General features: G+C 49.4%; 1 protein-coding gene and 1 long non-coding RNA gene across 6 annotated transcripts in view; one reads left to right on the top strand and one right to left on the bottom strand.

Annotated features, from left to right (window-relative positions):
• Nucleotides 1-17141, top strand: part of Klhl29 (kelch-like family member 29) — a 304127-nt gene that overhangs the window by 191594 nt on the left and 95392 nt on the right. The gene's annotated exons all lie outside the window — the stretch shown is intronic.
• Nucleotides 928-5985, bottom strand: LOC120103500 (uncharacterized). The gene is made up of 3 exons (XR_015622895.1): nucleotides 5845-5985; nucleotides 1860-5643; nucleotides 928-1169 (listed from the first exon to the last, which is right to left on the bottom strand). It is a non-coding gene; the product is annotated as an uncharacterized LOC120103500 (long non-coding RNA).

Genomic DNA, 17141 nt, shown 5'->3' with positions numbered 1-17141 from the left:
AATGTGGCCAACCCTAAGCTGAGATCCCCCACCTACAGAGAGGCCAGACTGTCTCTCTAGGCCTGGACTTCGGGGGCAGCATCTGCTGTTAGCCCTCCAGCAGCCCAGTACCCCTATAAGTCCTCATGGCTTCAGTGGCCTATGCCCAGAGCCAGGCTAGCAGGGCACACCATGCAGAGTGAGCAGCAAATCGAAGTGTTCTTTATTTGGGGAAGGGTGGTGGAGCTCTAAGAGAACGTTCATTTGTTTATGCGGACTCTACATAGGCATCTCCTCCTTTTACTGGGCATTAAGAACTGGAATGGAACCAAGCCTCTGCCTTTGTACTTTCTTGATACTACACAGAGACAGATACGATTTTAAAAAAAAAAAGCCAAGTCTAGCTAAAAATACATACTGCGTAGTTCGACATAGTGGCTTACGCCTTTAATCCCAGCACTCAGAAGGAAGAGGCAGATGGATCTCTGAGTTCAAGGCCAGCCTGGTCCAGAACAGCCAGAGCTGCACAGAGAAACCCTGTCTCAAAAAAGCAAAAACAAAAAAAGTACGTACTGCTCTTGTAGAGAATCCAAGTTCAGACCCGATCACCCACACTAGATACCTCATAACTGCCTGTAGCTCCAATTCCAGAGGACACAGCGCCCCCTTCTGGACTCTGTGGGTACCTGCGCTTACATGTACACATACAAACATACGCATGTATTTTTTTTTTAAATAAAAATAAATCTTTTTAAAAAAAGGAACTCTCAGGAAGATGAAATATTAACCCAGGAAAAGAAGTTAGAGATGCCAAGATGGGAGGTCAGTTTGAGACTTAACAGATATCAGAGTTGTCTGTGTGGTAGCCACGCCCTGGAGCTATGGCAAAATATCTTAGGCTGGGTGACTTGTAAATCACATACATTCTAGAAACCAGAGAGTCCAAGATCAGGGCATTAGCACAGTTAATGTTCAAGAGAGGCCCTTTCCTTCCAATATGGTACCTCCTGGGTATGTCAAAACCTGGCGTAGGGTCCTAATCCTCTTCAGGAAGGCTCCACACTCCTGACATAAGCACCAACAAAGCCCCCATCTTCACACACTGTCGCCTTGGAGTACGCTAGATCTTGAGGGGAAGCACTCAGACCACGGCCCCAGTGAGCACGTGTTAGGCTGTGCCAGGCTGTCCGCTGAAAGAGACAAGGGCAAAGCTGGACTCCATTCATCCCGCCTCTCTGTCATCTCAGCTCTCCCTGGGATCCACACTCTGCTTTCTGGGCAAGCCATGGGGCTCAAGAGCACTTGTCATACTTCTCCCACATGACCCCATGACCCTTCATAGCCCAATACCCTCCTGAAGGTTCCCCTTCCTGCTACTGTTCTGCACTCCTCACCCAGGCATTGTTTCTGGGTCTCTCTTCCTACTCCTCCTACAGGGAAGTTGATGTGTCCCTGCTCGAAGCTTGGTGTGGAAATTTGGCTCTTGACCCCAGAGATATCACTTTCCCTCTCCCCCACCCTCTCTGTCTGTCTCTGTGTTTCTGTCTGTGTGTGTATGTGTTTTTCTGTCTCTGCGTGTGGACATGTGCCTGCATGTGTAGACCAGAGCTCAACCTCTCCTGTGTCACCCCTCTGGTACCCACCTTGCTTCTTGAAAAAGCAGGGCCTCTCACTGGCCTAAAATTTACCAGGCAGGATATGCTGGCTGGCAGCTGTCTTCCCACCCCAACCCCCAAAAGCCTTTGTGTCGGGGGAGAGAGGGGAGGGGAGGGAGAGAGGGAGACAGAGAGGGAGAGAAAAAGAGAGAGACACAGAAAGAGAGACAGGGAGAGTCAGAGAAGAGGGAGAGAGAGAGGTGGGGGGAGAGAGAGGTATTTTACCATTTAAAGTCCTCCTGACTCTTCGGGGACATTGTTTTTCCAAATCAAGCACAATGGCCTTTGGATTCATTGTGGAATCACAGGGAAATGACCAGGTAGAAGCAGGCGAGGACATTTAACATCCCCCAAATTGGAAGTTACTTCAGCTTTCTGGTGGAAGGGGATTTCCAGGAGTCCTTGGCTGGACAAAGAACATTCCGATCCCCAGGGAGCCTCGGATGGAGGCGTCCGGACTGGTCAGTGGTTTCCACTCTCTGGTTCAAAAATGCAGAAAATCAGTCACAGCCCTGAGTTTTCACAACAAACCTGTGTTATTCAGACATGGGGGCGTGGGCGGGCTGTGGATTAGATTTCTTCCATTCTTCTCCGCCTAAAAGACTGGCAGTCCACATCAGAGATGAACATGGTCGTTTTTGGGTGGTCATACAGACCCTTCTCTCTCCTTGAGGCCCTGTCTCCCCAACGTGCCGGGGTGATCCTGGGTCCCCTTGAAGAGCATAGTTTTGGGGGTCTCTATTTCTTAGGGTGGGGTGGTGTAAAAAAAATAATAAAGTCCATTTTTCTCTCAGCCCCTGCTCCCAGAATGATGACTCTGAGACCAATTATTTATTATAAATGCCTAGGTCATAGCTTTTGCTTACTTTCCCTGACCAGCTCCTAACTTATTTAACCCATTCAAACTATTCTCTGTCTACCACCTGGTTAGTTACCTGCCCCTCAGTCCCAGACTGCTTCTTTCTTCGAGTCTCCTCTTTTTGTGTCTTCTCAGTCTCTCCCTTGAATCTCTCCCTAGTCTCTTCTCCATTCTACCCCAAGTTCAGATCCCTCTTGGTTTACGTCCTTCTCCCCAGTGTTCCCAGGTGAATCTCTTGCTTATATTCTATTTCCCAGAATCCTCTCTCTTCCTGCCAGTGTCCCACCTCCTATTTCCTGCCTCAGCTCATTGGCTATTGGCTTTTTTATTGACACGTGATACTTACAAGAGATTCTCAGAGTGGTACATCCCACTACTCCTTTGGAACAGTTGTGAGAGGGAGAGGTGCTAAGGGGGCACTAGGAGACAGGAGGCCAGGGCCAGGATGGTCCAAGGAGTCTGCTGCCTGCATAGTTGTATCAACACACAAAATTCAGACTTTGAAACACAGTGAAAATGATTCTAGGATGGTTTGAATATGCTTGTCCCAAGGAGTGGCACTATTAAGAGGTGCGACCTTGTTGGAGTAGATGTTGTCTTGTTGGAGTAGGTGTGTTGTTGTGAGCTTGGGCTTTAATAACCTCACCCTAACTGCCTGGAAGCCAGTCTTCTCCTGTTTGCTTTTGGAAAAAGGGGTGGAATTCTCAGCTCCTCCAGCACCATAACTGTCTGGATGCTGCCATGGCCCCACTTTGATGCTAATGGACTGAACTTCTGGACCTGTAAGCCAGCCCCAAGTGTTGTTCTTGTAAGACAACATACGTTGGTCATGGTGTCTGTTCACAGCAGTAAAACCCTAAGACGGGCCCTGTGTGCAATTTTTCCTACTTAGCTTAGAAATACTGAATTCCAGAAAAGGAACCTCGGTTTAAATATAAGGGACAGGAGAACCAGGCTGCAACTGAGACACATGTAATCCCCTAAATGCTTATTGTCCATAAATAAGCCTTCCTTTGAGGGTTTTAGAAGTCTCTGATAAAGGAGAATTCAGGCCTGATACAAGGCACCAATACCTTCCCTGCCATTTCCTCAACTGTGGGCTCAGTGCCTCGGTTTCCCTAAATGTGAGAGGCAAACAACCACCTCTGCCCTACCTCACAAGGTAGTAACGAGATTGGAATGAGAGGCTGTGGGTCGTAGCCCTTAGAGGATGGTCCAAAGGAGAAGCCTGCTGGTAAGTGCCTCAGACCCTGGCATCGACAGCATCCGAGCTTTCCACCCAGCGCAAGTAACAGTCGCCCTGTTACTATACTAGCCTGACCTGGGAAGGGTGGGGCTTCAAGAGCAGGCTTCATGGAACACGCAGCAGTTAGACTGTATAGCGGGACAATCAGCCATCAGAGGGAAGGGCATCTGCATCTGGAACCGATCGATATTCCCCCAAATTAAGACTGTCCTCAGACTTCCTGCCCTGGAACTGTTGTCACCCTGGACCCAAGACTGGGGACATTTCATTCCAGCTGGATGGTCCGTATTCCAAGGTCTCCAGAACTCACAGCAGCCAGCGCTCTGCCAGGCAGTGCCAATATCTTTTCCGATTGTCTCTGTGAACATGTCAAAAACTGCCTTCCGATCCTCCCATTCTCTGCCTGCCTCTCCTGCCGTGTTCTGGCCTCCCCTGATTTCAGCCTCCAGGAGTGCAATTCTTCCTGCTGCCCTCCATGAGGAATTGGTGGAACAGAAAACGCAGGAAATTAATGTCCCAGCCTCGAGGCTCCACACAGCATTAGATGGAATTAGAGTAGGATAATGAGTTGATACACATACAATGCTGTTGTTCTTTGATTTTTTTTTTTCCTTTCAAAATTCATGTAGTGAACACTCCTGCCATTCCACACCGTCTTGGGCTGGAAGCCTTGCTATCGTCCTGAATGAATTTACATACCAAATGGGTTTTAATTTTATATTTTCGCTTAAGGTCAGGACATTTATTTATTATCATTATTTATTACTGAAGCACGAGTGGTTTTAATTATTTTGGTGTCCCTCCTACAAAGCGGGATTGCCGCTAGCTACGGAACATTTTCCGTTTCCGCTCACATAAATAATATAGTTTTTAATTTCATGAAGATTTAGTATTCATCTGCTTTGTAAATTAAAGTCATCGTTTACCACAACAGAGACGGAGTGTTTGGTATGTCCTGGTAGGTAGACTTCCTCTGCCCATCACTTTTCCTAACTTCGGTTTGCCGGTGAGCACCTAGACAAGAGCAGGCCGGTGTCACCCAGCACCGGGAATTCATTCAGATGTGCTGAAGTCATTCGACCTCATGAGCTCTTACATCATGGGCTTGCCTCTGCCGAGGTTCTCCGTTCCCTCCCATTTCGCCTCTCCATCTCGTCTCTGTTGGGAAGGCTGTCATACCAATAAGTTGTGTGTTCTTGGATCATGGCGAGATGGTGACCCAATCATATGGCGACTCCATGACCGTCCTTGCCGACGCATGACTTTCCTGAGGTAGCTTCCTCCTCAGATGCATCCGTGAGATGTTTGCGTGCTTGATGTTGTTTGTGACGAGGACATTGTTTCATGCCACTGGGTTTATGTCTGCTGCCAGCATAGCCTCTGGAACATACAGGCTGTTTGTGGTTGCCATGGAGAAGAGATGCTGATTGGTGTTTTAAACTGTGCTGTGTGTATGATAGAATGCCCTCACCCACCAGCCGGGCAGCAGGCCTGTGACAGGGCAGCAGTATCACACTCGGGGGCTCTCCCAGGGCTTCGGGTACCCTCTGCTTGGACACACACAAGAAGCTGTCCCTTAGGGCAAACATCCGATTAAAAGCATATTAGATCTAAATGGCGCCAGCTTCATTCTGCAGAGGTTTTCTTGAGTCCTCTTCCAGTTACCAGCGAGCCCCTGGGAGCTTCAGTCTCCAAGCAGAAAGCCTGTTTCCTAGTAGCTGTGTCCCCGGGGAGAGGATGAGACATCCTTATCACCTGAACATCTTCATGCTCATGTCAGAGAGCAGCAGACAGAGTTACTGGCAGCCTCCTGGGGATCTGTCAAGGACCAGGCCAACTGTCCTTGAACACACCAAAGCTTACGTATAAACAGAAAGCAGGCCTCCTCATGCTGAGTCATCCTTCTGCATCAAGGAGAAGAGGAAATGAGTTAGTGTTTAGGGGAGCACACTGCTGTCAGGCATCTCCTTCTGAATAGGGGGCAGAGCATCTCCCACGCACAATAGCAAGACTTGTCTCAGAAGCCAGCTTCCCAGGAGGGTGTAAAGAAAGAGGAAATTGCAGGTGCATACTTTAGTCCCCTTTCAGATTTCCTGCCTCCTTACCTTGGTGCTGACAGAGAGTCACTTGTGGACTGAATCAGCCATCTAGGAGCCTGGGGGCCTAGCGCGTCTCTACACTGTTTAGAAACCAGCAGGACTAAGGGCAAAAGAGCCTCTTCCCCCTGAAACAGGAAGTGAAATACCACTGAGAGTTGACTGGCTCACTCCATTGTACAGAGACTCTACTTTGGGGAGGCGGGGTCCTTGTGGAGCACAGAAGCAGATTTAAAGTAGTCAGAAGATACTTTCAACCAAAAAAAAAAAAAAAAATGCAATCAGGCATCTGTAGGCCATTTTCCCTATAGATCAGATGAGGAGGTTGACATCGCTGGGAAGAGACAGTGCCCCCTACTGCACCCTCAAAGGTACTATTTTTGCCACTCTGCCTCGTACCACAAAGGCCCTGTAATCCTGCCATGGAGATAGACAAGCCACAACAAAGGTCAGAGAGCAAAATAAGGCCACCTATAGCTATGGCGACAGCTCCAGCAGACATCACAGCTATCCTAAAGGCAGACAGAGGAGCGGAAGGACAGCATGACGGCTGGGGAAAAAAAAAAGTCCACCAAGCAAGCAGGAGCAGAGGGTACTGCTCTCTGAGAAAGATGAGACCATACGAATGGGTGACAGGGGAAGAACTGGGGCTCTAAAATCCTGGGGGAGATTTGGACCAAACCCAACAAGGGAGTCCCTGTTAGGGAAAGCAAGAGATGAAGAACTAGGGCAGCGAACTCCTCAAGGTTGGGTCTCAAACTCACCAGGACTATTGCCCATTTCTAAAACAAGAGTCTACAAGGTTCCCTCTAGCCCTGACCTGAGATGGATGGATAGGTAGGTTCTTCTATAGACTGGAGTCCTCCTCCTGCTTCCTTCCACACCCCTGCCGTACAGCTCAGGGCTTTTATACCCTCTCTGGAATAGTTCTTGCCTGGGTTCTGAGGTGCAGAATGAGGCTCTAGTCAGTGAGAGAGGAGGCCGGGCCGCTCCAGAGGACGCGGATCTGGAAAGAGCATCCTCGGCAGCGATCAGCACCAGACTGTGCAAGCGAAGCCGTAAAGAGGAGCAGCCGTGGCGGTGGTTGGCATTTGTTGCCTCTTTACTACCTGCCAGGTGTGAGTAAGTGCCTCGCACGTATTAGCATTGAATCCTGCGGGCCAGGTGATCATCACCACTATTTTAAGATGAAAAACTGAGGGTTAGGGGAATTTTTCTTTTGGATCGGATCATCCGTAAGGCAAAGACCCTTACAAGAACTTGAACTCAGGGCAGACCCGATCCCAGACAAAGTGCAAATGCTTACCATACGCAAAAAATACATACAAATTCGAGTGACTTTCCCTGAACCGTAAGAGCACACGCACTTGCTTACACAACCATGCACAAGCGCACACACCCCTTCCTTGCTTGAATTCGCATCCCATGATGCACAGGACCTCTGCAGCCAAGCCTGGCTGTCTGAGAGCCATTAGCGCCACACAGTCACAGAACACAAAGATCATTGCCCCTCGCTGGTATCAGCTGGTAACAGCATCTGCGGCAGAGACGACTCTGGAGGCACATGGAGACTCGCAGCCTGCAAATCCGTGGGAAGGCTTCAGCTTTGCTGTTTTGATATGGTAGACAGGGTCCCATCATGTAATCCAGGCTGGCTTTGATCTCATGATCCTCCTGCCTCAGCCTCCCACATGCTAAGCTAATAGGCTTACACCACCATACCCAAATGAACTGGGGCCTCTTACCGTTCTGAGAACCTGGGTTACCCTACTTGCAGTTTGCGTATGGGGAGCCTGATAGACCACAATGGCTAATCCTGAGCACTACAAGGTGTCTGGTGGCTCATGGGACAGGAAGGGGGACAGGTAGCATGGGAATGAAAATGCCGAGTGTGGCATGCCACCCCTCAGAAGCTGCCACCGTCCACCCACCGAGCTTGCTTAGAGAAGGGCCCTAAGAAACCTTGGCTCTTATCCCAAGCATCCTTCCCAGTTCCAGGGTTGCTCATTCCTGAAGCTGAGGCCCTGGAGCAGGTGGAGGCAGAGAAAAGGGCAATGCTGATTTCCATTTGAAACAGTGAAGCTGGCATCAGGGACGCTGGCCTGGCCTCCAGCTGCAGGTTCAGGGCCATGGGCGCCCCTACCTTGCCTGTGTCTTTGAGTGCGTTCTTAGCTGCTTAGCATTTCCTATTAAGGGAAGAAAATAAAATGGACTTCACGAGGAGCTACAAAAAAAAATGTCAAGGAGCTCTTCAAATGAGAAAGCCAGGGCCTTTTTCATCAACACTAACAAAGAGGACAAGTCGTGGGAGGGGGTGTCTGCTTCTGTAGCCACACTTTCAGGAATCCTCAACTCCTAAAGCAATGGCGTAGCCTCATATATGATATTTATAGTATACCTTAATATATATTTTGTATGTTTAAAATATTAAAAATAATGTTTTATACATCATATTGTAAATGATCATTATTCCTAACAGTCACTATTGATTTTTACATTATAAGTAATTATGATTGCCTATATTCTAAACTGTGTGTGTGTGTGTGTGTGTGTGTGTGTGTGTGTGTGTGTGTGTATACCTGGACACAGACGATGCATTTTAGAAAAACATATGACTTCTAAATATGAGTGCCAGAACTCCTCTCAATGGCAAATGTGGGTTTTTTTTTCTTCTTCTGGTACCCTCCATACTGTAGCCAGAGAGAGTGTGTGTTTCTGTCTGCCATTTTAAAATAAAAGACACAGGATCCTGGCCTCTGTGCCCGCACCTAGATTCCATGTCCCTCACCCCACCACACGGCTGCCTAGCATAGCTCTGTGTTCAACCTCAGCTGCCCAGGTGCCTCGTTCCGTGGCCTTCCTTTTGGGTCCCTCTTATGTTCTGCAGGCATGTACCACTTCAGGCAAGGCAGCACACTCGCCCGGAGATTTTCTCCTATTTTAAGTGCAGGGTTAGGGGAGAGCTGAAGAGGGAATTTGTTCTCACATCTTAGCTGGAATGCAGGCTGAGCTGGAGGTCGATGACACTGGAATAATTGGAGGTAAGAGCTGTGAGGCCATTAAGATAAATTTTTGACATAAAAATGTAGGCTGGTTCATAAAAGGTTGCAATGACAATAGGTTATAGTGACAACTTTTCAACAGTTGTATAAGCCTCCAGATGGAGGGGAATGTGGTGTGATGAATTATGGGCAATTGGGATAACGTAGCCTCCTTTTATAGGCATGGATGTAAGGAGGAAACAAGGTTATTCAGACTGCCCATATTAACTAACATCATTGGGGAAGCATGGGGTAGAGAAAGAGTGAGCACATTATAGGCTTAGGGACTCCGCTCCCCGCGCTAAAATGCCTTGATCTTCCAACCTGAGCTCACAGCTCAGTTCTCCGGTCTAATGAGCATCTTTGTCAGCCAAATATCAAGGCTGAACCTCTACACCCTGCTGTCAGGGCCTTCCGAATGAGGAGGTCCTGTTCCACCCCCACCCCAGCCTGGCTGTTGTGCAGTTTTGCCCCTGGCGTTAAATAGCCTTTCTTGACTCCCAGGTAAGACACATGGGGACCCTTCTTATAAAGTGCTCTCTGGATAAGAGTCTCCTGCCCAGAGAAAAGGAAGCTTCTTGGGGAAGGAAAGAGAAAGACATGGCTCCCAGGAAGCCCACACACCTACAGATCAGCTCTCTGCTCTAAGTCAGCTAGTAGAAGCCACCAATGCACCCCCGACCATCTCTACTAAGAATATAAATGACTACACGGTGACCATCACTGCTTACCCACAGTGGATCCAGAAGTCTGTAAGCACTTCTCGGAACCTTGTTAAAACTCACAATAATCCTAATGTAGATATTGTTACCCCATTTTACTACTGAGAACATTGAACCCTAGAGATGTTAACCTATAGCAAGCAAGTATGCAAATTGTTGAAGAGTTCAGACTGCAGTCTGTGCAAGCCCCTGACCACTCATTGAGCTACAGTGACCTGTGAATACTTACACACACACACACACACACACACACAGAGAGAGAGAGAGAGAGAGAGAGAGAGGTGGGGAGAGGAGGAGGAAGAGGAGGAGAAAGAAGAGGAAGAAGAAGAGGAGGAGGAGGAAGAGGAGGAAGAGGAGGAGGAAGAGGAGGAGGAGGAGGAGGAAGAGGAGGAGGAAGAAGGGTAACATCAACAGGCCTAAAGCATTTATGAACACCTAGGACCATTGAGGTGTTCAGCAAATGGGAATACAAGATTTGTTCAAGTGATGAAGTTCATTTTAAATAGGTTTTGGATAGGAGGAAAGCGTCCTTGATAGCCTAATTTCTGCACTCAATGAGTGTGAGACCCTGAAAGGCAGCCTGGTTCCTGGTTGAGCTAAGGCTGGAAACCCTGAAGACCCTGAAGGGATGAATGGTAGGCACTTCTTTGCCTGTTCCCCAGTACCAGGCCCCTGTCACTAGTCACAGCCACCCCCATAGGTCTGTGGTCATCAGTCACTAAGGGCAACACTCCAAGCCCCTCCACATGTTCAGGATGTGACCTGTGGTCATGTAGGCTCAAGACAGATCTCCATTTTAATGAGGTACCTAAAGACCTGGAGGGCTTAGCCAATGAATTTCCCTTCCCTGCAAAAGGTATTTAATCTCAGGCCCACCCTGAGAAGTAGGGTATGGTTCTACACATCCACTTTCCACCATGACAATAAATGCCTTAAATCCGTGGACTGCCTCTTTTCATCGGGATCCACAGTGGAGAGCCACAGAGAAGGCCTTCGCCTACAGAGCCATCCATCTAGTCTCCCATAGAAGGCCTCTCTGTGCCCCCAGCCACAACCACTACCAAGCCCAAGCCTGCCACAGTCAAGGCAAAGACTCTCCCCATGGAACCAGCCAGAGCTCCACCCTTTTCCTCCCAGCCCCAGGCTAGATCTGGTCTGTGGGCCCTCACTCTGTTCTCAGCTCTTCTGTGACATCCTGCAGCCTCAGCTTCCTCGTAGGCCTGGGGACCCCCAAGCTAGCTCCAGCTGTCCCCCACATCAGACTGTGCTTCCCCATCCCTGGAGTGGTATCCCGGTGCTTCCCTGCAGCAACAGTATGGGATAAGTGCAGTCAAGTCCTGCATCCTGCATCCTGCCTCTCTGAGCAGCCAAGCCCTTGGTAGAGCAGAAATTGGACCCAAAACCCTACAAACAAGTGTGCTCTGGGTGTGTAAATTTATATATGAATGGCTTGCTAATGGTAGGAGATGAAATCATCTATGGGGCTATAAGAGAGGAAAGTCTCAGTCAGAAATGGCATATTGGCATATATTGTGTGTGTGTGTGTGTGTGTGTGTGTGTGTGTGTGTGTGTGTGTGTACACATATATGCACTTTTTTCCAGCTCCTTAATCTGTGTTTGCCATGGGAAAGCATGCATATTTGGGGTTATAACACGCCATGTTTGTGATGCTGAGGGCTCCTCAGGATCCTGCCTAAGATGAGAACAGACTCCTTAGGACCACTTTGGGCTCCCAGGTGGGAGTTGGAGACACAGCTGGAGTCTGTGAAAGCTGACCTACTTTCCCTACCTTGTGATTGCCTTTCACCTTCTATGGTTCTGAAAGGACAGAGGAGACCATGTGAGGGGTACTCTGGACTCTGAGACAAAGTGTAGAAAGCCTAGTGTGCCTTTCCACTAAAGCATCCCAGTAGTTAGCTTCTCGTGCAGACCTACCACACTGGCTGACTTGGCCTAACATGCATGAGACCCAGAGTCACTTTTCTATGGGATCATGCCTCTTGAATTCCAAGTCTTCCAGAGGCTAGGACATATATGGGTTTCAGTTAATAGCTACTGCTTCTGTATAAAGCACTCCAAGAAGCTGTCAAGGTCATGGCCCTGCAGCCAGAAAAGGGTAAATTTCTAGAATAGAGAAAGCAGAATCCTGACTAACATCTCAGGAAATCACACATACACACACACACACACACACACACACACACACACACAATATTAAATTAAGGAGCTAGTTGTATTACAAGTGTATTCCTGGTCCTCTGTACCTGGACAAGCAAAATGCCCCTATTCTAGGGGTTCTGGAGGCTTGCCAATCTGCATCCTACCTCCCTGCATTGAAAGCAACCAGAGCCCAGGGCCTCTCTATCTTGACAAACTAGGGGACAGCTGTACATCCAGTCAGTGAGACCTGACATCCTCCCCAAGTCTGAAGGATCTCCTGAGTCATACCCTCCCCCAACCTCAGGGCCCATGCAAGGCAGGCAGGCAGGCAGGCCTTTATCCTTGGGCTTTTCTTAGTAACAGCAGTGGCCGAGCTGCTCATGGCCTCCAGAAGACTCTGTCCTGGACAGCTGAAGGCTGTGCCTGAGTCAGCGAGTCCACCCAACCTACCAGCCCCCACCCCCACCCCCCTGCTGCCCCGGATCCCATGTGAGGTCAATGGAATACCTTCACCAGGAAAGCAGGAAAGCCAGATCTGTGGCTTAAAAGAAAGGAACCTCACAGGACAGCGATCCAAGGTGAAATGTTGATGTAGATGCCGGTTCTTACTCCCAGTGGTCTGGGAAAAGTATGAGGCGGGGTCTCATAGGACTCCCGGGCTCGTCTGGATGGCCGAGGATGGGGCATTCCGTTCATCCAGAATGGCTGGTAAATGATAGCTGTCCTCCCAGCCTAGACCAGTCTGGGCTTGCCAGCCGTTCTGCAGTGGCTGGAGCTCTTTGATCTCTGAGGAAAGGCAGTGCAGCCCTTGCCAAGCTGGAAGGAGTCACTGAGTGTGGGGACAGCTGCCCCTATGCCTGGTCTGATAGCAGGGAATCCCCTAAGGTCACACAGATCAAGACAGTGCCTTTCCTTAAGGTGGTGACTGAGTCCCTCCCCCAAGACCTCAACAAAGGATTGATAAAGCAGGTCCAAGGTCACAGAAAGCTGGCCACAATCCTCAGGACCCTAGAACCATGGGTTATACCCAACCTACGGCCATTTCTATGGCCAATAGGGAAAAGAAATTTGCCAGAGGTGTGGCCTCTGCCAGGAAGTTCTGCTCGTCCCGCTGGAATTGGTCATAGCAGCTCCTCTCATCAGCCACCCAAGAGTTGTGTGAGCTTCATCCTGAAGATTGGTACAGAGAGTGTCTGTCTGTCCAACACAGCCTGGCTCAGGACCGTTGAGTTCTCAGAGACCTCTAGCTGCCTTTGAGCTCTGCATCGAGGGATAAGAGTATTGAACAATAGAACTTGAGGAACCCTGGAGTCTTCTAGCCCAGCTTTGATTTATGGGTGGGCTCTGAGCCCAGGCCTCTCGGATGGCACTGGGCACTTAGAGCAGGAACTCTGAAAGAGCTCATTTTTGAAAGAGAGAGGTAGAGGGGCCAAGCCAGAGGAGACTTTTCCACTCTGGTGCTGCTGGCCCTGCTGCTGACACCCACAGAAGCTATAAACTGAGTCAAAAACCCACTCATCCGCTTCCAGGCAAGGCAGCACTGTGTCCAGCCCGGTCTTGATAGCATGCAGCTCCAGGAACAGTCCAGAAGGAAAACGTGTACCCATTTGGTTTATCACCGAGCTAAGTACAGGAGCTTCAGGGCTCTCCCTAGCCACCTAATGTTGTCCCTGTCGTCCATCTAAAGGATTGTGCCCAGAGGTATCCGGAGGACTTATAAGGAGGTAACTGCTGACCAATGAAGTCAGTTCCATGGGCTCAGGCCTGAGCATGTGAAGGGGGAGTCCGTCCTACTGTGGCCAGGTCCTTAATACCCAAGGGCTGGCATAGCCCCAGAGGGGACTCTGTGGCCATCCAGCATGAAGTGTCCGATACCAAGGATGCCTGAATAGTTGGAGATAAATCCTGCTTTAAGACTGAGGCAGGTGCTGCTGGAAACAGGGCTTGCTGATAAGTGGTCCCACTGGGACGTGAGTGTCACCGGAGAAAAGAACTGATGTGATAAAAGTGGCAGATTTCATGAGAGACAGCATCCCTTGCAGGCAGCAGCAGGAGCCCTGGAGGTGGACATGGGGACCTGTTCCTTCTGGTTCCAACACTGAATATACCCTGAGGTCTCAGGCCCTGGGAGCTGTTGTCCATCTGCTGAATAGAAAGCCCAAGTCACTTTGGGGCATTTTGGCTAATGCTCATATATATATGAGCGAGAAACAGAAGTGGGAACAATACCGAAGGGCCTAGAACTAGGTATAAATTCCACTCCAGCCCTGTGGTGCTTCAGGGGGCACTGCTCCTCTCTCCCAGCCAGCCTCTTTACTCCGTGGCTGGCCGCCATGACTCATGCGTGCACTCTGTCCTCACCCAGGCTGCCGTCAGGGTCTAGTGAGCAAATGCCTTCTCACCAATGAGAGGCCAGAGGCCAGGCCTCTCTGATGGAGAAGGGCCTGTGGGTTGGTCAGCCAAGTACCCTCACTGACTCACTTGCTCCTGTTTCTGGAGTGAGGCCTGACTTGGTCTCTCTGACTACTGCCCTGTAAGACCCCGGAGCAAGTCCCCCAGCACATGAAGGGCAGAAGAATGTTTCCTTTGGATGATTCCCACTCTGGGTTGGTTGTCATTGCTATAGGTGGTCCACAGAGGACCAGGCTAGACCTCCACAAAACAGGGAAGAGCCCTGGATCCCTGTCGGAGACTATGTTGTGAAGGACAGGACTGAAGAACCCTGCTCCTTCCTCCTTCCGTTTCTCTGTTCCGGTCCTATTTGCAGAGCATGTAAATCCTTACTGATTAAACTGCCCATGAAAATTGACACATATCCTAGCCTCTGGGCCTGAAGAAAGAGGATTATAATGAAAGTAGGAGTTATATACAAACCTCTGTCTCCTCGGTACTGCAGCATTGCACAACCTTCCCCATCTCCAGCAAAACCGCAAACCTTTCATAAAAGAAAAAAAATGGAGTATATGGGGGTGGGAGCCAACCCGTGACAGGGGAGGGAAGGGGAAGAGAATGGCTGGTTCCAAAACATTCTTTTGTGTAGGTGTGTACAGTTTTGAGTATCTGTGACAGCATACGTGCACTTGTGTGAGCGAGCGTGTCAGGTCAGAGCGCAGCCTCTGGTGCCATTGCTTGGGTACAGTCGCTTTGTCGGGAGACAGGGTCTCTTGCTGATCTGAAGCTTGCCAGGTAAGCTAAACTACCCAGGCATCAAGCCCCAGGAACGTACCTGTCCCCAACTCCCCAGAGCTGGGGTGCCCAGCCTGTACCTAATGTCCAGCCTTTTATATGGGGTCTGAGAATCAAACTGGAGTCCTTGAGCTTGTGCAACAGTTACTCACTAAATTGGGCGATGTCCCCAGCCATGCCTCCCCCTTCTTAGATGCTGGAGATTGGAACCCCAAGACTTCACATCTGCTAAGTGAGTGTTCTACCACTCAGCTACATCCCTATTCCCCAGATAGGCTTTAAACACATATGTACTGCAAACAGAGTCTGCTCTCCCGGTCAGAACTGGACCTTGCACATAGCAGGTGTTTAGGGAGGCTGGAAATCCTGTCTCTGGTCAGCCTTGATGGAGGTAAGGAAGCCTCTTGATGTCATTTTATGAAGGTCTCTTGTATGACTGTGAGTGCCTTTCCTGTGGTTCCCTCTGCCTCTGCCTTTTCTTCCAGAAGCTTCTCAATTCCCCAAAGCCAGGAGATCTGAGGCCCGGTGTTAGGTACCGCCTGCAAGCATCTTGAGGGAGATACCCAAAATTCCATATTCACCCTGACCAATTTAACAATTAAATGTTCGCTTTATGAAATTCCTTTTCTTATAAAACGCAATTAGCAGTTTTAACCTCCGGAGGGAACAAATCATTCACAGCTTGGTGTGAGTTGGTCTTATCAGAGTTCTTCTTCTGAAGCTAAGCTGAAAGGAGAGAAGAGAAGAAGAGAGAATCTTGTCTAGGAGCATGGGTGGGCTATCAAGTAGGCAACTATGGGCATGTCAGCAAAGACAGCAGCCTGGCACCCCCTGAGCTGACCCCAGAGGCCAGCATTATCCTAGTGCCTTTGAAGCTCCCCAAAGTTTGTCTCAATCCCTTGTCGTTCGTTGCTCTAACAGAAGTCCATAAACTAGGTGGTTCGCAAACAGTATAAATGCCCAAGATCAAAATGCCTTTAGAAGGCTTGGTGTCTGTACAGGCTACTTCCTGGTTCATAGATATTATCCTTTCTCTGTCATCCCTTAGCAGAAGTGGTAGCTTTTGGGCTCTCAAGCCCCTTGTAAGGACACCAATCCCATTACGAAGTCTCCACTCTCATGACCCCAGACATCCCACCTCCTAATTCCTTCACACTGGGATTTGGTTTCCAGCCCAGGGACGTTGATGCCATCACACCATTCACATGTCACAATAGAGAATGGCAGCTCAACAAGTAAGGAGATGACAACTCTGAGAGGGCCAGCAGGCCACCCCGAGAACGCAGGAAATCAGAGATGGACCAAAGAGCTGACCCCACACAAGGGTCTCTTCTCCCTAGGCTCTTTAAGAGGTGCCAAGAGGAGTGGGGTAGGCATGAGTGGGGAGTCCAAGAGAATGCACAATCTGGCCCAGTGCTCCAGTCTTGGGCCAAATGAAAAGGTCGTTTTTAATTGAGAGTCGGAAACCAACTCTCATCCTACCTACACACTCGGTGTCTACACACTCCTGTGTGTGTACACGTGCACACATGCAGACGGCTGCCTGTACCCATGTGTATGCAAGTGTGTGGATACGCATGCCTGTGGGTGTGAAGCCTTAAGGTTGACAGCAGATGTCTTCCTCTCCTGCTGTCTACCTTCATTTTTCGAAAGAGTTCAGCAAGATTATCTGGCTAGCAAACCCTGGAATCGTCCTGTTTCTGCTCTGGGCCTTGCCAGTGCTGGGGTCACACATGATCACCCCCACATCCAGCTTGTTCCTGGGTGATGGCTGTCCAAGCTCAGGTCCCCAGCGAGAGTGTTGCCAACTGATCTATCTCCTTAGCTACAGCATCTCAGTCATCAAAGGGGGTCTGGACTCATTTCTTATGTGAGCAAGGCCCTGTCCTTGTGAGACTCATGCCCCCAACTTATCCCTTCAGTCAATTTAGATTCTCAAACATCTTAAGGGGCCTCGGGTGATTTGAAATTGACCCATGGCAAGACAATGGGAGAGGGGAGAGCTGATGATTCGATGAAGAGGTTATCAGTAACTGGCCCAAAAATGTCACCTTTTAGTATCCACACAAAGGCAGCAAAACCCATATCCATCTCGGGGATGGTACAGAAGAGAAAGGCAGGCCGTGAAAACCATCCCCAATGTCCCCATTGGCCATAGAAATGGCCGTAGGTTGGGTATAACCCATGGTTCTAGGGT

Source organism: Rattus norvegicus, chromosome 6, assembly GCF_021556685.1.
Source record: "Rattus norvegicus strain SHRSP/BbbUtx chromosome 6, alternate assembly SHRSP_T2T, whole genome shotgun sequence".
NCBI classification, from domain to species: Eukaryota; Metazoa; Chordata; class Mammalia; order Rodentia; family Muridae; genus Rattus; species Rattus norvegicus.
This window is presented reverse-complemented; position numbering and strand designations above follow the sequence as displayed.